Source organism: Drosophila grimshawi, unplaced genomic scaffold (assembly GCF_018153295.1).
Source record: "Drosophila grimshawi isolate 15287-2541.00 unplaced genomic scaffold, ASM1815329v1 contig_1377, whole genome shotgun sequence".
Classification (NCBI taxonomy): domain Eukaryota; kingdom Metazoa; phylum Arthropoda; class Insecta; order Diptera; family Drosophilidae; genus Drosophila; species Drosophila grimshawi.
In genome coordinates this window covers 21,175,409-21,197,844 of record NW_025062900.1, presented here as the reverse complement: position 1 = coordinate 21,197,844, position 22,436 = coordinate 21,175,409, and the positions used below count along the sequence as shown (strand labels likewise).

The 22,436-nt window shown below is 32.7% G+C and overlaps 1 long non-coding RNA gene across 1 annotated transcript in view; it reads left to right on the top strand.

Annotated features, from left to right (window-relative positions):
- Positions 1-17,223: 17,223 nt before the first annotated feature.
- LOC116805738 overlaps positions 17,224-22,436 on the top strand; it is an 82,769-nt gene continuing 77,556 nt past the window's right edge. The window contains exon 1 of the long non-coding RNA XR_004365367.1: positions 17,224-17,534. This is a non-coding gene — a long non-coding RNA (uncharacterized LOC116805738). The remainder of the gene's footprint in view (positions 17,535-22,436) is intronic.

Genomic DNA, 22,436 nt, shown 5'->3' with positions numbered 1-22,436 from the left:
AGTTTTAATTTTTAGTTTGATAAGTTACATTTTAATATAATAATATTTTTTCTTTAACAATATTCGAGTAGCTTTGTATTTTCTCTTTCAATTTATTTACACAAATAAATGAAAACCAATATTGAAATATATAAAAAATATTGTTGTTTAACTGTTTTCTCTTTAAAAAAATTAATTATATGCAACATTTTAAATATTATTTTAACTGATACATATAATAAAACAAAGAGTAAAAAATCCAATTGTTTTAAAATAGTATTTTTAATCAGTCAATAAAAGTTTAATCAGTCAATAAAAGAACAATTTTAGTTATTCGAGCGCTATTAAATAATTAATGTTGGCGTTCGGGTTCTAAAAATGAGTCCCTAAGATGGAATTATCTAGCGAAGATTGTTTTCCTAATAATAAAATGTTTTTCTATATTAAAAATAACCGAAACCATTTTTGCCAATTGAAATTCATAATCGGAATAAACCAACATTTATCGCAACTGATATTATTTAACCCGAAAAGATTGTATCAGAACAAAAAAATAGCTGAACATTATTACAGACTTAGGTTTATTAGGGATGTGTCTGTGCTCAAACTGTTATACGAGAACTTATCTTCTTAATTTGAAGATTATAGTCTCTGAGATCCATTCGCTCATTCAGATTTCTAATCCATTTAATAGCTAGTTTCAGGCTCTGCTAGACGAGATCTCTCTGTCCCTCAATCTCAGTCTCTGTCTCTCACTCTCTCTCTGACTCACTCTCTCTTTCAAACTCCACCCTCATATGCAATTGCCCGCTTCTAAAGTAATCTGTCTTTAGCTTGTTCTGTGATCTGAACAAAGTCCACTCTTAAAATCGCCGCAACTCACGCGATCAACTTTTCCCAACTTGACTTCATTGACTTGTATTTTGCTAATGGCCCACACGGTGCGCATTCTTCGCGGGCAAGTGTTGTGTGTGTGTGTGTGTGTGTGTATTTTACACTTTACCGTGTGTGCGAGTGCATAATAAAAGCCATTAAAATTAAGTAATTGACACACAGTCGTCGACACCTGTGCACTGTGACTGTAGGCAAAACCGGAAAATGCCGCACAAAGGACATTGTCGTAAGGCATCGCACAATAAATAAAGCAAGAGTCTTCCATCTCTCTATGGTGATATGTACAATTTGTTCATTCGTTCTTGTTCCTGTTCTGTTTTGTTTGTTTTGATTTTTTTCTTCTTTTTTTTCCATGCATTTCTGAAACTGCAATTTATTTTACCTGGTGTGGTGTTCTTAGCGAATCGCAATGCCCCATTAAATTGAAAGCCTCTTAAAATTTCAGCCAACACATAAAATTCACACGTTTATTCGCAATGGCTTTGACTTTAACTGCCTGACGAGATATTAACCTGACGAGATATTAACCTGATTTTTGTACTAAAAATGTTGGAAGTATCTTTGCATTGTCTGTGTCTCTGTCTTCAGTTCTTATAGCCCCGAAACATATTTGATAGGTTGTAAAAGCCAAACCAGAAATCGATCCAGTGGCAAAGATTCTCTTGCTAGAACTAAAAATAATATAATATGAATTCGATGATTGCTGATTTTGTTTGTGATTTGTGATAATCAAACTAAATGGCAGCGCGTGTTTTTCTACAAATTTCAAATGGGTGCTCATTGAAAAAATTGAACACTGAATATATTTCAGTGCCTGAATTGCAATACAAATACGCAATTAGTATTGCAGTGTAGCAGTAGCAGTAGCAGAAGCTGTACAATTTAGTTGCTATGCTCTCGCTCTTGCTCTTGTTCTTTCAGCTATTGCTAAAACTACAGAGAGCATTTTTTTTTTTTGCTCTTGCTACTGCTATTACTGTTATTACTGTTATTACTCTTGCAGAGCAGAGCGAAAGAGCATTCGTTTCAGTTTTCTGCTATTGCTCTTTGAAAGTTGGTAGCAATAGCAAAACTACAAAGGAGCATAGCATTTTCAATCACTGAAAATATATATTTATTTTCCATTGAAAACGATTCTTAAGAAAGGCAAGAATTGTTTTGAAACTTTGGATAAGATATTTTGCTTACCAATCATGAATCAATAACAATTCGTTTTCCTTTTCATCTGAATGATTATTGAATTGTTTTACAACTCAACTCGACAATCGCATCATTTTATTACCTACTTATATGTATTTGTTTTCCACGTGAAATATTATGATCCCGGCAAAATCCTGACATATGAATTGATTTTATTATTTATATATATTTATCAAGTGCGGCTTCAAAATCCCAATTCCAACAATCAGTTGCAAACGCAACAAGTCCAAAACAGAAGTACACACATCAAAGTAAAAACAATTTAAAATAAAACACAAAGGGGAAGTGGGCGTGGAGGTGGGGAGGGTGTGGGTGTGGAGGAGGCACACATCACATTAGGGCGGCGAATCCATGGAGCAACGGGTGGTGTAGGCGACTTGTCAAGGATGTCCTCGAGCGCTTATTCTGTAAAGTATTTTGTGTTTTTGCCAGTGATGGAATTGAGCGGCACCCCCGCCGAGCTGAAGGGCGAATGAGGGGCGCTGTGTCATTAGGGTTGCTCTTTGTGTTCGGGCCTGATGGCTGAAAGCATATGCCGCTTGTTGGGCCAGCAGGTTGGCTAGTTAAGAACTGAGTAGCTTGGCAACGAATTGAGAAATTGCTGATAATTAGATGAAAGAGCTCTGTGAGCAATTTTAACTAGTTCGTCTATTGTAAACATTATTTTATTTATATTATTTTGCTGCTTTGTTTGTATTTGCAATCTATCAGAGAGCGAATTTAAGAAATATACTCGTCATAACAAGATGGTGCTCGTAAAACAATTTTATATCTTACTTAATTAATTTGCTACACTTAACTTTTTTATTATCTAATAAATGTATTGCCAGCAGGTTTTTCATGGCTTGAGGATCTATTTGGGTATCTTCGAAATGTTTTGCTCTAATATAAGCCATATTTATAGCTTTATGGCTTTTTCTCAAGCCTCTTCTAAAATAAGTTAGACAACAGGAATTATTATCTATCTGAGAGTGTCTCAAGTCCTTTTAATTAAATGGACATATATAAAGATATATATTATTTTTTCACATCATAATTAAATTTAATTAATAATTATTAATATTTTTCACCAATATGATGTGATGTGATACTTATTGTATTAAGTTCTAACTCATCCATTCATTTTATAGCAAAGCTTAAAGATGTATTTAAAATTTATTTATTTATGGCATATATTTCAATATTTTTTACATTTAATATTATCTTATTTAAATAACACATAAAAATGTCACCAAACAATAAACTAGACATATATATTTTTATAGTTCACAACTTATCACAGTTATTCGTTTTAACTTAACAATCCTTCAGAGAGTAACTCTGAAAAAAATCAATTTAAATTTCCGAAAATCTAATTTTCAGGATGATTTGCATTTTAGGCCGATTTTAGTTAAAATATCAGTTGTTTGTTACTAGCCAAGATGTCAGTTTGTTTAAGAAATTATCATATTATGGCAAATGGCAACCATGTGAAACAACCCGAGGCTAAGTGGATACCACTGCCACCCCACACAATCCCTGCCCAAGGTATCCACTATATTGTGTTCAGAAATATGCGACGCATTTGAAAACTGATTGAATACGGAGTAGCGCAGCGTAGCTGCGTTGCTTGACAACTGCCAGCTGGAGGCCTTTGCTCCATGGGCGGTTGATGGATTCCATTCATGGTGGCTACGCATTCCTTGGGTGGGCGACTGCCCCCTCTCTCTCTCTCTCTCTCTGACTGTGTGCACAAATGTTCTTTATTTCAGATCCTTGTTGTTGTCGGCTTTGACATTTTAATTTTACAACTGGCAACAATTTCTGCTGCTATCTTTGTCCATGTCGTTGACAAATTGTCCGTAAAGTCGCTCGCAGGAGCCAACAAAAAATACGCAAAAACAAAATGTATGTCAATAGATACATTTGTGTGTGTGTGTTAGTGTGTGTGTGCTAAAAATACCGTTAAGCATGACAGTCCAGAGCCATAGAGCACTCAGTTCAGTGAGATGGGTCACGTTGATATATGAGAATCAGTTTTCCAAGACTCTACTGGGAACTGCGATCTGGGAACTTACTTGCAACTGGCCAACTGGCCAACTGGCGAGCTGGCGATTCCTGTTGCGCTTCTCAAGTAGCCGCGTCATGTGCGGCCTTTCAAACAATTTTCAATTAAGCGCACAATCACGATAAATAAATCTCATTGTGCAGCGAAGTTCATCTTGGCCAGCTTTATCCGTTCTCTGCCCCTTCTCTCTCTCTCTGCCTGTTTAGCTGTATAGCATTTTCTGCGGTTTTCTTGGCTATTACCAGCTAAGAGGCAGGTTAAGGGGAACTGGCGACGGCAGCGAGTTTTGAGGGAGCAGCGTTGCGTGTAGCGGCATCTATGGACTCCACCCAGGTAGCTGCCATGCTGTGACTTTATTGCAATCCTCCAGCTTCCTCAGTGCTGCCAACACGCTTTTGCTTCTAGCCAGCTGATTGCTTCCAAATGCCCTCTGCGTAGATCTCACAGACTTGCTCAACCATTTGGTCAACTCAATTAAAACAACAGCTATCTGAAGATTACACATCCGTGTAGATATATGTAACTGATAGCATTTAAGGCAGCCAATCAAACTCTAACCGGAATCGGAAATTAACTGTTGGAAATTCAGAGAAAAAAAAAACAAAACACAAAAAAGAAAGTTCCCAGACAGATTGACGAACATGTCTATATCGACTCGGCTATTGATGCGGATCATGAACAAATATACTCAATCCATTCCCTGCTACTATCTTTCTTATATTATTCAAATAGCTGCATTCTCAAACAGATTCAAAATTTTCATTTTTTGTTTTAATTTGTCATATTTTTTTAAATGTTTATATTATCTTCAATTAAACTAAACATAATAATTCCATGGTTTTTTGACTTTATCTTTGACATTATTTGGTTTAATGGTTCAATGCGTTACACACTCGTAATAAAATCATAGTACTCTTTGGAAGGGTATAAAACCATGCAAATGTCTCCCAAATTGGAGCTGTCTTCGCAAGTACTCAGAAAAAATTAACATAAAATCTAGAAAATTGCCCTAAAAACTAGAAAAGTGTTTTAGTTTTAAGATTAGTTTTTAAAGATACAAAAAAAATGTTATAAATTAAAAAGGTTATTTTGTTATATTTCTTAATTATAGGAAAAATTTGTAAAAAACAGAAATTGAAAACCCTGATTATTAAAATTATTAAAATTCAGATTAGTTCTTCAATTCTTCCGTAAGAGTGTCTAAATTTCGAGTTGCAACTATCAAATTCAGCTCAAAGTTGTTTATGTTTCATTTCCTTGCCGTAAATTGTGCGGTTTGAGAGCTGAGTTTGTGTGAGCGTGTGTGTGTGTGTGTGTTTCTAAAATGCTGATATATGAGTTTGTATGGCAATTTATGAGTTACATAAGAAGTATTTCAGCAGCTCTCGGCTATGGCTTCGCCAGTCATTCTGCGCTGCGATGCTGTGCGTGTGGTCAATTTGAGGCGCTTGACAAATACAAATAAAAAATAAAAAAAAAAAAACAGAAAAGAGCAACAACAAATAACAGAATAAAAAAGAAATAATAAAAAAATAAAACACCGCCAAATGCAGGCAAATTCAATCAAGCGAAATTTAACAAGATTTCCGTGAAGCGTCCGCCAGGGAGATGTGCAGCTCTTCTCTATCTCTCTCTCTCTCTCTATCTCTCTCTCTGTCTCTTTCTCTCCCGCTCTGTGTCTCTTTCGCACACACACTCTTTCTAATGAATAGAATTTTTTCCCCTCCAAGACACAAATTAAGCAAAAGTCGCCTAAAAAAAAATCAAAACAAACAAACGATGAGAAAAAGATTCGCTGAAGCTAAAACCAAAGCTGAGGCCGAGGCATTTTTTATAAAGTAAATAATAAATCAGCGACGAGACGATATATGAAAACCGAAGCACATAAGCAGGCACACACACACACACGCACACACACACACACACACGCACACACCTGCAGATACAAAAGCATCTGAAAACTACCTATAGAAGATTTAGTGGCTGCGCCTTCTGGTTGCTTAGGTAGCTTAAAGGAAATAAACAGGATTTGAGCTTTACCAGGAATTTGGTTCTTGAGTTTTGCGGTTTTTTCTTGTTGTTGTTGTAGTTGTTGTTATTATTAAGGCATGCCCTTAGCCTACGCATTAGGTACAACAAATAGTTTGCTCTTTGGCTCTCTAAATTTGGCTTTGCTTTCGCTTATTTACTTGCGGAAATTCGATATATTTAAATATGTAGTTAGTTAGTTTTTTTCTTTTTTCTTATATTTCTTTTGGTTTTCTTTGTTGTTCGTTTTTTAATGAATTCCCCGAATTTTATTAAATGATAAGCCGTGTAATTTGAAGACACTGTACATAATCTGATGTTTTGTGTGTGAACGAACGCTTAGAAGTTATTAAAGAAAAAAATTATATACTTTTGTTATATAGCAAAAAGTCACTTGATGCCAGCAATACGCGGAATTCTGTGCTGTGGGGCGACTTCACCAGCAAGTTAAGTAAGGTTCATTGAATTCTTCAAATGTGAACTCTTTTTGTTTGCACAAATAAGATCAGAAGTTCATATAACATAATGTCTGTATACGTAGTATGAAAGACTATAGAAATAGATGCAATAAATTTAAATACTCTGAGTATTTTTAAACATGACTATTTTAATTATAAAGAAAAAAATAATAAAATAAAAAATAAATTTAAATATAAATGGAAATAATAAATAAATCTTTTTATTTCTTATACTCTGAATTTAAAGATTTCAATATTTAAAAGTAATACTTCCACATTACTTTAAATAAAAACTTTAATAATAAATTCAAATTTAAATTGCAAATAATAAATAAATATTTTTATTTCTTATACTGTTAAATGAATGATTTCAATATTTAAAAGCAATCGTTCTTACTTTAAATAAAAACTTTCAAGATATACTGAGATAGTTACAAAGAGAGAAAAAGATATAAATATGTATAAAATGAATACAACAAATAAATAATAATAATAATAAAGATATCCACATATAAAACCGGAAACAAAAACAGCGCCGTTATCAAGTCAGAACTGAAAAATGCTTCCGTCACAGCAATCTCAGCTTTCTTTAAATATTCTGTGCGATGAAAAATGCTTTCTTGCTGATGCAAGTTGAACGCCAAATGCAGAGAATAATTCGCTTAGGTTCAATGTTAAATCGTTGATTTTCTTATTGTGAAGTGGCTTAAAAAACAACTTTGGAAAATGTGATATTGCCTTATGCAACATGAAATACCGTTTCGGTGGAAATTCTAACAGAACAACGACCCCAGCACAAGAAAAAAAAACTCTGAAGTGGCCTGGAGACAACTCAGCTGATGTCATGGTCACCAGTAGCCAGATGGGGACGAGCCAAGGAGCTGGTTGACCACGAACAGTAGTCAATTAATGCCGAAACAATGTGCCGCTGTTATGGCAAAAACAGCTTAAGCAACTCAATATTTACTCTCAATTATTCAAACATATTGCTGGAGAAGTATTCAAACATTATTCAATGCAATGAGTTACAGTGTCAATTTTGTTTGCAACCATAGCAACCCACTTTTTTTGCTCTTGAGAATTAAGAAAATCGTTTGCAGCTTTTTCGTTGTATAATTTGTTATTTTTGTGCTTTATTATATACATTATTATATACCTGATATTACTGTAAAAATGAATCTGTCTATTCTTGGCAGATATTTAAATCGAGGGTGTCAAACCGAAGTATTCCAATTTTGATACTTAAAGTATTATAAATTTTTGATTCCCGAATTTTTGCCAATTTTTCTGTTTCTGAATTTTAATCAATAAAAATGCGGTTCCGATTTCGATTCCAATTTTATAATTTTAATTTGTGTGAGATGCTCATGATCACTTTCTATGTTTATGTAATTATTATGTTTGCAAATTGGCTAAAAACGAATAAAATAAAATGTTTAAATATGAATATGAATTAGTCAATGTCAATGTGCCATTTGGCAAATGTATTCTATTTGATTCGATGTGCAGCGTTTCTTGTTTTTTACTCTTTGACTAGGCAACCAATTTAATTTAGAATGCATAAAAAATGCTCACGCGATCAATTATTCAAATTGTTTTTTATTGTTAGTCATTGTTGCTGTTGCAGGTATCTGCAGCAGCAGCAGCAGCTTGTTTGCTTTTGACTGCCACGTTATTCTGCACAAGTGCACAATTATTTGTTGCAACATAATTAAAATTTTATTAATTCACAAACAAATGCAGCGTTGGGCAACAACAAATATGAATGCTGCAGCTCGACTCTGATATACCCTGTAACCAGCGAGTATAGTCATCGATCAATTGATCAATACAAGAACTTATATTCCAGATCTTTAGCTCTTATTGTCGGTTGCTCATCAACTACTCATCGACTACATACTTCTGCCTGTTGCATTTACATACTTTTGTACCCATTTTTAATAGGTTCACAGTGTATAACAATTGCCTTTGCACTTCAGCACTTCATCAACACCAAAATCGGCACAGTTTGCAGTTGTTGTTATTGTTGTTGCTGCTGCCGTTGCTGCTGCCGTTGCTGCTGCTGCCGCTGCTGCATCATTTATAAACAATTCCATAAGCGCAGACAAACAACAACAGTCAACAAACAGCAACTGGCACCAACAGACTCTGCCTGTGCATGCATATATCTGCCAGCATTTTCTATTTTCACACCGGCTTACAACATTGACACCTGCCCCACAACCACCCCACACCCACCCCCTCCCCTGCAGCCTGGTCGAGTGTCGCTGTAAGCACGTGTCGCTACTCGTGTGTTGCTTGTTGCCACTTTTTGGCACTGGCCGCTCGGCAACTCGACGAGTCGACGCTGCTCAGCAACAAGACCACAACGAAACCTCCATCACTTGGTGTCTAATTGGCTGGTAGGCAGACCAGACAGCTGTAGAATTTGACTGGCCGAGAAGGCAACTTCCGCAATCACAGACCAGCTTTGCGGCAAACACAGCGAACAGCAACAAGTAAGAATGCTCTACTCAAGACTGAGCTCGACTAGGGGATTCCCTGGAGCAGGTATTTAGCTATATCAAATCAGTCGTTCGACTTAGATGCTAATAAGCTTTTTTCTCTCAAGTTTCTCAATGATGGAACTTTTCAACATGATAAATATCATGTGAGAACATTTATATTCACAAGATATCAATTTAAAATTATGTTTTTTATTGCTAACTGCGATTGATTCTTATCGATATTGTGGAAACGGAGTTGGTTATTGATTTATTTATTTAATGTCAACTAAAGTTTAAAATCAAATTTAAAATTATATATATAAATTTAAAAAAAAAAAACGAAATATTTATAAGATTTCTGGGTGTATTTAAATGCAAAATGGTACAAGATTTGTTGCATGAATTGGGAAAAAACTCAGAGAAATTAAAACCAATCAGTCCAAAAAAATAATTAGTATGAATTAGTTAAGTGCATGCGAAAAAGTTATTCACGAAATAGGACGTTTAAAATGGAGTTCTTAATTATAGAAACGGAGGACTCTGAATTAATTACGTGATTGAGCCCGTTGAGATCTTTGCAAAGTACTCGAAACGGTTTATGCAAGGAATAATTAGTAAAAGAAAGTGGAAGAAGTTTAATAAAATTCATTCACATAACTGTAATAATAACATAAATAAAATCTATATTTTATTTGTATTAAATAATCATAGAGTTGTAGGCATTTGTAGCGTGTAAACACCCCGTGAATAAATTTGAATTGCAAGCTGTTAGCCATTTACCCGCCAGAAACGGCTAAGTGTATGCAACAGAAAATACAGATTTTGCAAAGTGGAACCCAATAAGTAAATGAATATAATCTGTATTAAATGTATACAGATTTATGTACATAAGTATATATTAATGTGTGCATGTGTATATATGTCTACACATCTACACAAATTCTTTTTATATATACTAATTATATTTTATGACGTAATCGAGAGCTGAACGAAAATGCAGAAAAATTGAACCAGCCCATATTATTTTGGTGAAAGGCGAATCGGGCAAGGCAAAACGAAAAAGAGTTCCAAATAAATACGTCAGTCCTTCCTTGCTAACATATTTCTAATTACCTATTTATTATAGTTGTTAATAACGCTTTGAACTCGAAAACACATATTTTTATTTTCAGTTAGATGTTAATTAAGAATTAAAAAATATTTTCGATTATTAACTTGTTAGCCTTAAGGTCCGTTTAAAAATGTGTTAAGTAATAAATCTAGTCTACAAGTGGGAAAACATTTATATAGTACAATTTTTTTTTTAAACATATGCGTATATATGAAATCGGAAATGGATTGAAAACTTTTGTATAAAACATTTATTTTCACCAATTCTTGGAAATTTAACAAAATTTAATTAAAATGCAAAGAGAAACCTTTTTCCTTCTACATAATTATAAGGAAATAAAAGTTTCAAATTTGGTTTCAATAAATATGCATTAGCTAATGCAAAAACATTTAATAATATTTATTAAATATTTGAGTAGCGACTTATACGCCAAGCCAAAATGACATAAAAATTATTAATCAGCAATTTTCTCAGGGCAACATAAAGCAAAATCGAAAGAAAAAAACCCAAAAACACCAACAACAAACTGCTTTAAAGGTCTTCACTCACACACAAAAAGGGCAAAAAACCAAAAAGTTGAATATAATAGTTTATAAAAAAAATCATTAATAAATTGCTAACAAAGCGTAGCAAGAAGCGAAAAAAAAATACACATAGAACGTAACCGACTGCGTGATACTCTAAAATCAGTTTAATAACAGAGAATGTCAGGTGGCAACGAGGGTTTTACTGGTTGTGAGCCTGACTCGACCCTTGAAGGAGACAACCAGAAGATGACCTCTTAAATATGCCGACTCTAATCTGAGAATTGCTGGATTTGTCAGTTTATCTAACGCAGATAAGAAAAATATCAAAGTCTTCAAAAAAATTGTTGACTGCCAAACCAATTATGCCCTTTTACTTTCAGTGTCAGAGTGTATACAAACTGTTACACAGTACAGTCAACAGTATTACTCAAGTATCAATTAAATAAATGCTCAAAACTTGGCCAACACAATGTTTATACTTCTGTTTTCAGCGAAGGTTAAGTTGGAGCTCAAGTTATGTTTATCATCCCATCAACTTCGACTACTAAAGATATGGATAAGATATCTTTTGGTTGCAAGTGTGTATTCTACAATTCTAATGAGATTTCAATACATAATATATATAATTTATATTTAAAAATTAAGAAAGTATGGTAATCATACTGTTAAGTTAGATAAAGAATTATTATATTAATTTATTTTACAATCTTGCTCTAAAAATAGCAAGAATATATCACACATACAAATTTATATAATATATAATATAATATATAATATAATATATATATAATATATAATATAATATATAATATAATATATATAATATTCTACTTAAAATATAAAATTAAAATTAAAATAAAAAATCGCCAAACTCCTTTATAATTTAGCCTTATTTATTTTTTAATAATTCATAGTTAAGCTTAATTGAATACCCTTTTAAGAGTTTTCATTTTTTAATTTACTTTAAATAAAAAATGTAAAAAAGAAGTCTAGTTAAAAGTAAAGAAAGTTGGATAAAGTATTATAATTTTCTCATGTTAGCAACATTTTCCAATAATATCAAATTAATAGCATACACGTATATATAATATAAGAAACCATTGAATCACACGATGCATTTTCTTAAATTAATCAGAGTTGAGGTTAAGTGAATACTCAGATTATTTTCCACTGAACAACAACTGCACTTTCGTGTATTCTCTACTTAAAGTCCAACAATTTGCAGTAACATTTTCTTCGGCTCCAGCAAAAAATAAGACCTTCATTCAATGCTTTTTCGTGAAAACAACTCAAGGCAATTCTTTGGCAAAAATCATATTCGCCTCAACTTCACACAGCGCATTGATTCCATATTTTTTTCTTACCTGTTCACGTTGTTATTTGTTTTTTTTTTAAACTTTTTTTTCTTGTTTTCTACAGACATTGATTTTGATTTTCGTCTAGCCGTGGGCTTCGGCAGGGGGCCACAGCAACGTCCATAAACTAAACACAGAAATTTATGGCATCACTTTGGGAACTACTGGGTTTTTTAATACCCTAAACCCACTGAAGTTGTGCAAAGGGTATAATGATGTGTTTGTAACAGCCTGAAGGCACCATTTCAAATCCCATAATAGAAGCTAGAGAAATTTTCCATAAACCAGTCAAGTTAATTTAATTTCATCGATAACTTTCTCCGTTTCAGTGATATCGATAAAAATCGATTATTTCTCTTTTATTTACTTGGGATTTGGGCAATATAATAAAATGTATTAAATTATACATCTTATATATATAAACATAAATAAATACATATATACCAATAAACGGGTTTGTTTATTTATCAAGTCATGTGTGACTTAAGACAGCCAGTCTTGGGCTAAGGGTATCTGCTATTCGCGTTCTTTAACACTTGAGGATTTCGCTGTTCTAAGGAATCGTGATAACAAATTGTGCTTATTACAGTCTGTGTACAGAAAATAAAATGGATGGAATTCATAAAGATTATCAGCGAAATGGTAGTCAAAATTTTAAGCACAATTCCCTCTTGGTTTTTCTAAAAAAAAATGTAAAATTAGTTAACAATTATCGATTCAATTATATATATCCTATACCAAAAACAAATCCGCTTAAAAATATGAATAGGTTTAAAATATAAAAATAAACTCAGTGTGAAATTTTATGTTGTCCATCTAAAAAGTGGGATCGAATTAGAATTAAATCGTTATCGCAAATCGGCTGGGAAATCAATCGCCTGACACTTTAAATTACCGGATTGAAGATTAAACAAAATATCTATGACTCAATAAAGCATACATATATAATTGGAAAACGATATAATAAAGAAAACTATATAATATATATAATATAAAAACGAACATGATTTTCTGCATTAAAACTTTTTGTTGTACCAAATTATCTGAAGAAACTCACCAATTCCGAGCTTTGTTTTGCTCTAATCAATTATATTCAACTGTATAGGAACCTTCGGATGGTTTTTTTTTCATATTAATTATAAGATTTAAAAGTGAGTTGATGGATTTCGTATTTTTTGTCAACTTTGAACTCTCATATTTTATAAATTTGCGGTCATTTACACTGTGGATTGTTAAGTAAAAATACTTGCAAATAGATAGATAGATTGACTTGAAAATAATTGAAAAATGTGTAGGGTATTGCATAGCATTACCCGGCCATTTGTAAGTAGAAATGACTTGAGTCTTGCGTCAACTTCAATGCCATCAAACAGTTTTTCCAGCTAAGACTTTGGGAAATTGTCACTAGTTTTGAGTTTTCTTATTTGTCATCAAGTTTTTGCCACACCTAAGCGTTTTCTGTGCTCATTTCGTTTCTAATTGTTTGTAACATAAAAAACAAAGTATATATATATATATATATATATGTATATATATATATGTATATATATATATGTATATTCTATGTATATATGTAATGAACGGAGCCAAAGCCAAATGCAAAAGACAAAGAACAAAAAAAAGAAATAAAGTTTTAAATTGTCAGCAATTAAAGTAGCACATTTGCCATTTGCCTGTTGTAGTTAGCAGTTTGGTAAGTTGTTTCGTTGTTTATGTTGTAGTTGTTGTTGTTGTTGTTGCTTTGTTTTTTATATTTTCTGTTTTTGTTCTGTGGTCGTGTGCGGTAATTATGTGCATACAATCAGCAGCTTAACTGCATTTGTCATGCATAATTAAGGCCGGCAAATAGAATCTTAGCCAAAATCTAAACTGTCGACCAGAAGGGCTGCGAATTGAGCGACATGAAAATTGTTTATTGTTGTGTTAGCTGACGTCATATTAATTTAAACAAAAACAATAAGTAAACATTGGATTTTAAAATAACAATAATCGCTTTAAAAACTCAAAGTTATGCTTAAATTTCTTATCTAAACTTTTAGGTTGTAATTGCTCAGAACCATTTAATTTCCTCATATTTATTTAAGCTGATAAAGAAGTGTTTTTTTTTTTATAAAATCATAAAACAATTTTAGACGAATTTACTACTGTGGAAGCTACAAAAACCAAGCAAAATTTAATGAAATTTTATGAACATTTTAATATTTCTATTTTTATATTTTACATTTTACAATTTATTTTATTTGTTACATCTAAAGTGTTAACTTAACTGTTTGTTTAAGTTTTAAATGAATTATTTTGAATTTATTGTTAATTTTATTTTTATTTTTATTTTAAAATTTATTTTTTAAATTCTATTCTTTGAAATTGTAAGTTATAATTAAATTTACATAGTAAACTTTTCTATTTTTTGTAGAAGAAGAAGTTGCCATGCAAAAAATGATGCTGAACTGGCTTCAAAAGCGAACTGGTAAGTTGAGCAACTCGTAGAAATACATTTTTAATTGATATTATTTAACATTTGAAACTAAGAGATTGATTAGCAAATTATTGACAAACTCAGTTTTTGTTGGACTGGCGATACTTCTTATCAATAAATGGGCAATCTGAAATTGCAATTCATCAATTGCGAATCAATTGCTAAAATTTTGAGACTGATATCAAGTTGCTGAAGATATTTTAGTGCAGTTTAAGTTTGACTTTAAAGCTGCCAGGAGCATTCTCTCAAATAAAAGAAATTTAATTAAAACTACGATCTAACGGAACTTGTCATACAAATAGAAACAAAACACAATTTAAGAAAAGTGCGAAAAATAGACTTATGCGATAATAATAAATAAATTAATAAATAAATACATTCAACTGTGCTGACTAAAAAAATTGCCATAGGAAGCAGCGAAATAGCTGTCAATGAAACTAAACTAAAATATGTATGTGTGTGTGAGTGAGTGTGTGAGTGATTGCTGGATTGTATCTGTGAAGTTTAGCCATGTGTGTGTGTGTGTCTATGTGTGTGTTGTAGGAACAGCTAGTCGCTCTAAGTGCTATTGAAATTGAAGGCGACAGTGACGAGTACGAAAACGTGGAGAGCTTTTCCATTTTGTTGTTGTTTTTTATTGTGTTTTTTTTTTGTTCTTAATTTGTTTTTGTCGCTGCGTTGCGCGACAAAGCTGCAAATGAGCGCCAATTGCAGCTCTCTCTCTCTCTCTCTCTCTCTCTCTCTCTCACGCTCTTTGTGTGTATGTGTGTGTGTGTTTGTGTGTGTAAACACAACATGTGTTTCGTCATCAAAATATGTGTTTTTATTTATTTTTTTGTTGCATTCGCCGTTTCGTGTTTATGTTTTTGTTGTGATATTTATTTATTTTCTTTATTTTCCTTGTTGATCAACTTTTGTTGGAAAATCTTGGCATTTAATTTCGGAAACTTGATTGTATTCACAGTTTAAGTATCTGTTTGGATATTTGACTTTTTATTCTCAAAACAAAAACACAAAATACGCTCAAAACAGCAATTATTGTTTTTGATTTTTGCGTACCGTTCTTGACGTAGTCGTCGTCGTATCTCTCAGATACGCTAATTGTGGGGCCACCACGCAAAATGAAAATGCCGGCAGTGGCCTCCAGAGAGAGAGAGAGCGAAAGAGAGAAAGAGAGCGAGAGAGAGGGAGAGCGCGCGAGAGCGAACTTAAAAATACCACAGTAGAGTTGCTGCATCTCGTTCTGATTGCACGACAGTTCGTCATTGGTGCAAGCAGAGGCGCACTATGCTGCACTGCCATGGGGCAAAGTGTTGCCAACAGTTAGCAAAAAATACGGCGGACGCTCTCGCGACACTTGACAGCGAGATAGAGAGAGAGAGAGAGTGTGAGACAGATAGAGAGAGAGAGAGAGAGAGCGCGGAATGAACTGAACTGAACACACACAGCTGGTGTATCTCTTGGATGCGTTTCAGTTCGAGTTTGTATTTCGTTTGGTGAGGTTTGCTTGGCCGGGCCCCCGGAACAAGGCAGACAAAAAAAAATAAAAATAAAATAAATATAAAAAAATTGCCAGCCTCTCTGCTTGTCCCACTGTCGACGTGTCTCCGTTCGTGCCTCGTGCGTCGTGCGTGATTCCCAGCCAATCTATCGCAACTAACTCTATCCAAACAATAGTGAATTAATAGCAACAAATATCTACAATTATTCAAAAATCTCAAAGTGCACACAAAAAGCGAATCAAAAAAAAAATATAAAAGGAGAAAAGCAAAGTGTGTGTGTGCGTGTGTGTGTTGGTGTGTGTGTGTGTGTGTGTGCGTTAAGTGTTTGCAACGCAAATTGCTCGCAATTCGCCACCAACTGCCCAAGTTTGCTGCCAACAATTCAAAAATATTGCAATTTTATTGAAAACAAACTGCACAAAAATCACAAAAAAGTGTTTTGTATATTTTCTTTCAAAAATAAATTTCAATTCGGTTACGGAATTTTAGTGTCTCGTTTCATTGCCACCGTGTCTCTCTCTCTCTCTCTCTCTCTCTCTCTCTCTCGGAGCGCGCGCGTTCTCGTGGCCGCCTCGGCTCTCTCTCTCTTTCTCGCTCTCTCGCTCTCGCTCTCTTGTCGCTTAGCCGCGTTTCATAATCGAATTGTCGTCACTCGCTTTGTGGTCGTCTTCGTACGTCGCCTGTCGCCTGTCGCCGCCTGCGCGTATCTTTATTTATATTTTGTTTCGTTTCCATTTCGTTTCGCACTCGCACCGAGTCAAATGTTGTCGACCAAAAAAACCCGCCCGCCCACCACCCCCTCCTCGACCAACTATCTAAACTTAAAGTTGTTCTTTTTCTAATAGTCTATTTACTTTGTTTTTATATTTTTCTGTTGTCTTCTTTTTTTTGCTCCTTTTTGGCTCCATAGTTCTGACTTCTACGACAAGTACTATATAATTTCTTGAAGAAATCAATAAATACACTATATATATACATGCATATATATATTCTCACAAATTTACCATAAATAAAAAGATATATAAATAACAAGAAGAAAAACCAAACAAAAATCTATCAAGTTCGCCTTGGAAAATATTAAATCAATAGAAAGCAAATTTATAGCTACATATAGAGTAATACACATATATACATATATATATATATATGTATGTATAAATATATATATATATATATTTATACACGCAACGGTTTCACTTTGCAAATTGTATACAACAACAACAACAACAACAAAAATTTACAATCAACCAAATTAATTGTTAGGCCAGTGTTGCCCAGCATCGCAAATAAGTGAAAATAAATGTGCAAATAATAATTATCGATAATTAAAAAATTAATCACACAAAATATGTAAAAATATCGTCAAAATGCAGCGAAACAAACTCAATGAAAACTTGGATTACTACGCACTTCGAAATATTGATTGAAGAAGCTTTTCGAGTCGAAAGCTTTGAATAAAATAATAAAAAAGGTATACATCAATCAATATTTAATGAATATTTCAATCAATCATTCTTAAATAAAAATACAAATTCACCCATAATCCAATTAAACAAATACTCATTTGGATTTTAGTTTTAATATGAATTAAGTCAATTTGAATATTTTTTCAAATTTTGTTATTTCGCTTACAACTTTTGTGATAGCTTCTAAAATTTGTGTATAATTATAAGATTGGTGATCTGCATTTGTAATTTAAACCCCGAGAGAACTACTGCATTTTCTCTATCCAAAATTTCTCTATGATTTAGGTAGTAAATTTTATACTTTTCTGATTTCTTATTGGGCTTACTTCAGCTATCAGATATTTGAGGTGTTTATCAATTTCGAGTCATCGGCAATTGGGCTGCATAAGTTTAAGTAAATAGAAATTCTTGTACACTGAACGAAAATCATTGTTCTAGTTAACAATAAATAGTAAATAAAGTTAACTGAAAAAATCCATTAATACCGAAAAATAAATTGTATTTTATTGATTATAGATTATAAATAGAGAATTTGATTTTTAATAAAAATAATACAAATTTAAATTTAAAAACTAGAAAAAAGATATAGTTAACGCAGATATTTGCCAATTAGCACAACAGTTAGTATCGATTAGCTCTGTTTTTATTCTGATCTAACGGATTTGAGCACTAATTGTTTGCCTCACTGTATTTAAATGAACAATTCATAGCAAAGAGTTCAGTTCGAATTTCAATGGTAATGCAGTGGCAAACATTGGCCTAAAGGCTGTCTTAACTGAACTTAATGACAAGCAAACAAAAACAGCGAAAACTAAACTAACTAAATTGCCAAAATGATGAATTGACACACAGAACTTGGTATTTGTTGTGCATGTGTGTGTGTGTCTCTCTGTGTGTGTTTTATTTAGTCGTGAATTTTTAACGCTTCGTGTCATGTGAAGTGCGAGTGCAAGTATCTCACAGATACATCGTATCTTACAGATACAGATACATTTATGCCGTATCACTTGAGCTTGTCGGCCAATTTGCTTTCTTATCTCCCACATTTTGCATATGGTATTGAAATAAATACATATACACTATATTATATATATATATATATATGTATATTTAAATATATAAATACACTTAGGCATTTTTCAACATTTTATTTATAATTTTTTCAATGAACATTTTCTGCGGCTATTTTTATGTGCAGTTTGCTCACTCTCTTTCACTCTTTTGCCTCGCTCTCTCTCTCTCTCACTCAGTCACCCGCTTTCTGTCTCTGTCGCTCTTTTCCGACGTATTTTGATTTGATTTAATTAGTTTATTGTTAGATGGTGTTTTTTTTTTTTTGTGTTTTTTATTCGTTATTTCGTTTTGGCCCACAGCATTTGCGAACAGGTTTTACCAGTTTTGAGCCGCAGAAACAATTTCTTTATAAATAGTTTTGTACGTAAGTTGAAATTTTGGTTTTTTGGTTTTTTTTTTAATAATCATTTTTTTCCTTGGGTCCCTCGACTTAATTGCTTCTGCTCATAATTTAATAATAATAAAAAAATAACTAACTAAACATTGTGCTAAGGCTTATCGCCAAGGTAAGTTCGCGCTCTCTCTCTCACACACACACACACACACAGACAGACACACACGCACACACACACACACATGCAAACTATCGGTGGCGATTAGATAATAGCATTTTAAATGTTGTCTCTACTGTACGCTGAAAATATTGACCAACAATCACAAATGGACTTTGTTTTGAAACTGCCAAAGACAGCGAGAGCTCTGCTGATAAGGCAGGAGAGAGAGCGAGCCAAGGAGAGCGACACCGACAGACAGCGACAGATAGAGAGAGAGAGAGAGATTGCAAAGAATTCGTATAGAATGCAAGAGAGCTCAGGAGTGTTCATGAAATGTTTTGAGGCAGTGTACGTCACAAGAAAAAAATAAAATAAAATAAAAAAAGTAAATAAAAATGTTTAATAGACGTCGAACAATATTTGAATCTGCTTTTTTTTTATTTATTTCATTAAATGTCGACTAATACAAAGCAAAAAATGAAAATAAATTAAATATAAATACAAATCAAATTTAAAGGCAATTTTTAATTTAATATTACACATATTAAATGCTTAAACTATAAAAATATTATAGATAATAAATATTAATTTATACATATAAATCACTATAAAATTTGTTAAGAAAACACTTGGGCTTAAAATTTATTCTGAGTCAACTATTGTGAAGATTTTGTAACTTTTATTTTATTATCTTACCCCAACTTAAAAAATAATCATTTCTAATAAAACAAGTCTCATATAGTTGTTAGAGGAAGGTTAGATCAAACGAAAATAATTAGACTCTTAGGACAGACCAGGATCATGCGAATTAAAAACCCACCCAAAAAACAACACACTTTGCCAAAAACAACTCTACAATAAACATCAAACATCTCCTAACTCAATGATCCTTTTTTTAACAAACAGTCCAAAGTGAATAGCTTAAAGAACAAATTACACTATTCATTTAGGTTAATCAAATACAAATACTTTAGATGAACTATTTTCTATATTAATATCAAACATTAGCTAGATGAAGGCACCAACTAGCTTTAAGAGATATTTTTCAACATATTTGGATTATTCCATATTAATATTATTCCAAGAAAACTCTTAAGCTTTGCTCCAAAGTATCGACAAAAGAAAATTAATCAAAATATCTTTTTTTTTTTGCACTATCTGCTAAAGACCGTTTGATGTTTGACTTTCAAAACTCAGAGCAACATTTGCAAATCGGTCATCTTTTGTCACTCATCTCTTGATGCATATCCATATATATATATATATATAAGTAATAAGTATCTGTATCTGTCTCTATATGTATTACATGAGCTATTCAAAACTTGTTTCCATCTCTCTCTCTCTCTCGCTCTCGCTCTCTCTCCCTCGCTGACATTTGCGTCAATGTCCTCAAAACCTTGAATCTCGATTTATTTCATTTTTATTTTTATTTTTCTCTCTTTTTTTTGTTGTTTGTATCGAGGAAAAATGTAAAGCGCACGTTTTTCGACTTATATTTGTGAAGAAGCGTTGCTCGCAACTGCCCCTGCCACTCCCCCCTACCACCCCTTCTGCACCCTACTGCCCCCTACTGCAAATATTGCACAGTTTGTGATGTGAAGCCACAAATGAATTTCTGTAGCGTCTTGAAAAGTTTTCCATGTAAATTGGGAAATTAAGCGCAACACATCGTCATCTTTGAGTCTGGAGTTGGTGAGACTTGGGGTCTAAGGCTGGGTGAGTCTCGGTTCCAGCTCTCAGTTCTCCGCTCTCAGTTCTCAGTTTCCCAGCTTGCAGTTACATTCTCCACGCTGACATTATCTCATCTCATTCCTAATTTCCTTACGCAGTATGCAAAACGGCATTTGAAAATGCAGTTGTTATTTGCTAAAAACATTCTTCAATTTTAAAAAAGGATTTTAAAAATTAACAATATAAAATAAAAGGAAAACAAATTAATTAAGAAGAAAATTAAATAATATAATAAAAAAATGAACTATTCAAATAATTATTATACAAAAAAAAACCAGTGAAAACCAACAAAAAATAGATTTGTGAGTCAAGTTTTAGTTAAGGGTATTTTGTGTTCGTTATTTTCTCGTTCCTTTTTTTGTAACCACTTTGTTCTTGTTGCGGGCCACATTTATAATTACGTTAACTTCAATTACGGCTTACGTACAATATCATACCAATTTTACTCGTTATTTTGTTGTTGTTATTGTTTTCCAGCTGAAAACTGGTTTTTGGTTACCTTCTTTTTGAGTTTTTTTTTTTTTTTTGTTGTGTGTGTTCCACGAGTTTTGCTATAATTTTAATTTTTTTTCAAGTTCCATATTGAAGGTCTTTGTGCCGGGCCTGCTTTCTGTCAGCTTCTTTGTAAATAGCAGTTAAATCATTTCTGAAACGTCTCAAATTGCTGAAGTGTTAAGCTCAGTGGATAACATTGAAAAAAGGCACTAATGATCGATGGGTATGTAAAGTGAAGTCCCTGAAATAGGGACAGTCTACCTAATCAAAACATCCAGAAACTTAGCAGGAGAGTGAGAGAGATCTACTAATTGGTCCTTTTCTGGTACACTTTTCTAGGGGTTCAGAGAAATGCCAACTATATCTGAGAGAGGTTCAAGTAATCGTAATACACAAATTCTAAAAATAATCATAATAATGACCAAAGATGCTGAAAACCAAATTCAATTAATTTGATAGTTGTTGAAAAATGTGTTTGCTTTAAATATTCAACCTGGAAACACATAAAGAATGTGAATAGATTAGTAAGAAAATATTTTCGTCGACCAAATTGCATCTATTTCCAGTTATTAGACATATTGACATATGCCACATAGCTATATAAATAGTAAGTTGTGTAACCCTCTATTAAAGGATGACATATGACAATGTCCTAGCTATAAACATCAGAAGTTATGTAACCCTCTAATAAGAGTTTCCAGTTGATTGTAACTTAACAATTCCAACAGCTTTTTACCAGTCACAAAAAGTAATAGAGTAAAGAAAATTACTTAACAGTGTTTATTTATTTAATGGCGACACAAAAATACAAAAAAAAAATACAAAAAGTACAACATTAATTAAAGGAAATCAACATTTTTTTAGACTATGCCTATGAAAACCCACGCAATTTAAACTTATTTATTGTAAATATTACTTAAAAAAGACAAGCAAGATATCAGATAAAAAATTATTGAGAGTTTATCTTCTCAATTCTCTTTCTGGAATGGGTTAGAAAAGGTTTTCAATAAGTTATCTTCAAGAATATCTTATATATATAGGTACATAATAAATAATAATATTTATTGAGAACCTGGCTTATCCTAGGGCTGCCAACTGCAAATATAATTTTTG